Source organism: Nannospalax galili, unplaced genomic scaffold (genome assembly GCF_000622305.1).
Source record: "Nannospalax galili isolate Female #2095 unplaced genomic scaffold, S.galili_v1.0 scaffold465, whole genome shotgun sequence".
In the NCBI taxonomy this organism is placed as follows: domain Eukaryota; kingdom Metazoa; phylum Chordata; class Mammalia; order Rodentia; family Spalacidae; genus Nannospalax; species Nannospalax galili.
Genome location: NW_008352832.1, coordinates 596,878 through 600,832, shown reverse-complemented (window position 1 = coordinate 600,832; position 3,955 = coordinate 596,878). Strand labels below are relative to the sequence as shown.

The window sequence follows — 3,955 nt, the reverse complement described above, 5'->3', positions numbered from 1 at the left end:
AAGCAAGAAACAGTAATGATTACAAGCATGAGAAGAGATGCCAGACTGCATGCAGGAGAACACTGGCTCTCTTAAGTCCCCTAACCCTGTTTCCTCTCCTGAAGCAGAGGATATTATCATTACCTGCATACTATAGCATTCCTATGAGGATCACATTGGATCAGCAAACAAAGCACTCAGAGCCAAGCAAAGCCTCTATAAATACAATTCAGTGCTCTCAGGTCATTTATGATTTCTATCCAAATGAAGTTCTGTGACTTTTATGGTATCAATTATAAATTATATTTTAGGATTTTATCAGTTTAAATTCTTTGTATATATATATATGTATGTATATTACATATAAAGATATATTTATGTATATATGTGTGTTTACATAGAATAGAATTCAAGATTCAATATTTTCACTTATTTACTGTAAATAAATTTGTAAATTAGCAAGAGTATAACTTTTATATATTATGACTTATAAACTTCTTGTCTAAGAAAATGGCACTTAGGTGTATTTTGTCCTGTCTCTTTTCACATTCTAAACAGCAACTATTGGTTTTACATTGTAAACAGCAACTATTGTCAGGGGCAATGGCCCACACTCTCCACCTATTTAATACTACCTAGGTCACCAGGTGTCTCTGTTCTTCCCCCAACAGCATCATCATAGTTTAGTAAATAAAATGCCAAAAGTCAATTAAATTAGCATTTATGGAGCACCTACTAAATGCTAGTTATAATACAAGTGTAAAGAGAATCTACAGGGTTGTACATGGCTAAATATTTTTCAATGTATATTTTTATTGAATTTTTGTGCATTTCATATGTGCATATTAATCATATTTAGAACCCCTCCCCTATCTGCAGCCCCTCCCATAGCCTGCCCACAGGATTTCATACATTCTCTCACTTATGTTAAGGCCTACTGAGTCAAGTTTGTGTATTCAGATGTCCCTCATTGTGAGTTCATCCTTTGGAGCCTGTTCAGTCTATCTAGTGGCACTCCCTCAAAGAACATCAACTCTCCCTCATCCAGCAATGACTATCTGCCAATAGTGCCTTGGCTAAGGTTGAGGTCTCTTGCCTATTTCACTGATTCTATGCTAGTTTTTGTCTGATTGAGTGGCATAGGTCTTGTATATGCCATCACCATTGCTTTAAGTTCATATGAGCAAGTTCCCAGAAGTCTGGAAGACTCTGTTTCCACCAATGGCTCTTATAATCTTTCTGCTTCCTCTTTCACAATGGCCCCTGAGCCCTGTGAGGGTGAGGTTTAATATAGAAGTACTATTCAGTGACACATATTCTGTAGTCTTTTATTTTCTACACTTTAGTCAGTTGTGGCTTTCTGTGTTCATCACCCTCTGTTGCATGAGGAAGCTTGGCTGGTGAGAGTTGAGAGATGCACTAGTATTCTTTCTACCCCCTGTACTGCTATGTTCTGTGAGCCTTAGGTATAGAATTTCCACTGTAGATGTATCAGAGACACTAAATTCTTATTCTTAAGAATATCTAGTGAAGATATGATCATAGCAAGCCAAAGAAAAATGGAGTGATTCCAGCATATCACTATTCTGAGTATACAATATTTTTCTGACTCTTCCAAAAATGTGCTAAATGTATTCTCCAAGTTTAAATATTTTTCAAACTTACCTTTAAGCTTTTTTGTTCATTATTAATGAGACCAAGAAGAATGTTCAAATTGCAGTTTCTCCCTGTGGCTATTCTGTCCCAAATTTGTTGCTACATCTTCTAATAGCCTCCAAAATAGAGTGTGTTCACTAGCAGACATGATGAGAAATTCACCTTTTCTTGCCAGCAACCATAAGATACTTCACACGTATGATTTCTCCAAAGCAATATTGCTTGGCTTGGTATTCTAAGCTCTTTAAATTGACATTTTTTTATTCTCACAGAATTACTTTATGGCTCTCAGAGAGAACTTTAGCATATGGAGTTTATGTATGGTAAGCCCCCTTATCCAAGTCCCAATGACACCAGAAACTGAGTACCAGATACTATACATATTTTTCTGTGCGTATACACACACACACACACACACACACACACGATTAAGTTTAATTTATAAGCTTTTTTCACCAAGATAGCCCCAAAAGTGAAGAAGGAAGATCCTTCCTCTCCCAAAGCCGAAGCCAAAGTGAAGGCATTGAAAGCTAAGAAGACAATATTGAAAGGTGTTTACAGCCACAAAAAGAAAATCCGCACGTCATCCATCTTCTGATGACCCAAGACCCTATGGCTCTGGAGGCAGGCCAAATACCATGGCAAGAGTGCCCCCAGAAGAAACAAGCTTGACCACTATGTCATCATCAAGCCCCCCCTGACCACTGAGTCATCCATTTAGAAGACAGAGACAATACACTGTGTTCATTGTGGATGTCCAGGCCAACAAGCACCAGATCAAACAGGCTGTAAAGAAACTCTATGACACTGATGCAGTCAAAGTCAACAGCTTGATCAAACCTGATGGAGAGAATGCCTATGGTCGTCTGACTCCTGATTATGATGCTTTGGATGTTGACAACAAAATTGGGATCATCTAAGCAGTCCAGTAGTCCCACTCTAAATACAGATTTTTTTTCACCATGTTTAATTTATATACTAAAAATAATAGATTAACAGTAATTAATAATAGTGAAACAGAATATGTATTGCAATGTATTATAATAAAAAGATGTGATTCCCCCCCCCACTTCTCTCTCTCTGCTTGTTTCCCCAGTGTGCTGCACCATTACATAAAGATTACATCATGGTAATTTGAACACCAATCCTGTGATATCACAACAGTGACCAACCAACCAAGACAGCTAAGTGACTAACAAGCAAATAGTATCTAGAATGATCAATTGAACAAGTGGATGATTCATGCCCTTGGCTAGATGGAGCAGGATAGTGCCATATTTCATGGCTCTACTTAGAAATACATGAATTTACAACTTAGAAATTATTCCTAGAGCTTTTAGCTTAAGATTTTGAGGGCTGGAGAGGTGGCTCAGCAGTTAAGAGCACTGGCTGCTCTTGCAGAGGACATGGGTTTGATTCCCAGCACCCACATGACGGCTAACATTTGTTCATAACTCAGTTCCTAGGGAATCCAACACCCTTTTCTGACCTCCACTGGCATTGCACAACACAGGTTCACTTACACACAATACAGTCATACCTACATGAAATACAAAGTAATAAGTAAAAATATTTTTTTACAAAGAATTTTGAACCAAAGTTTGCAGGGGGTTCAAACCAGCAACCCCCAGCGAGGTGAGGATTGGGGATGAGTAAGCAGGCGGTTCGCCAGCCCAAGCCGCCCCCATTACCTGGGGACACTGAGGCGCAATGGGGAGTCTTAGTCAGGCAGAGACTCATTTATTGCAAGTGTTCCAAAGCTTATAAAGGCACCTGGAACTCCCCCCCACAAGGGTGTATCTTAAGGATGGTCACGTTCTGATCATGCACTCCTCAGCAGTGCGGAAGTATTCTTCAGACTTTCAAAGCAAGCCAGGCCGCACCCCCAGTAACTTCCTTTCGGACCTATGCAAGGTGGGGCCTTTAGGTCCCCACAAAGGTTGACCTCAGGTAACCGAAATTGTGGTAAGCAGACAACGGGAAAGCAAAAAGTGATGTACAACTGAGAAAGGAGCAAAAGACAGGGAAAACTTAAGGATTTAGAAGGGAAAGGAACCCCTCACCCAGGAGTCTGATTGAAGTCTGTCACAAGGTAAGAGTTACAAATTCCAGCACAATTAACAACACTTGCTATGGGGTTGCCTATTCAGAGACATTATTTCTTTTATAAAGAGAAATTTCAACTAAGAATGTTAAAATAGCAATGAACCAGGCTTAAAGTCAAAGAGTGTGACCCAATATGGCCTTTCTCGTTTCTTAGCTATAAACTTGCAATTGTGTCACAATCTCATAATCAAGACTATAACATAAACTCCATTTA

The 3,955-nt window shown here is 39.1% G+C and overlaps 1 pseudogene; it reads left to right on the top strand.

Annotated features, from left to right (window-relative positions):
- Positions 1-1,781: 1,781 nt before the first annotated feature.
- On the top strand, positions 1,782-2,555 carry LOC108491646 (annotated as a pseudogene).
- The last annotated feature ends 1,400 nt before the right edge of the window (positions 2,556-3,955 follow it).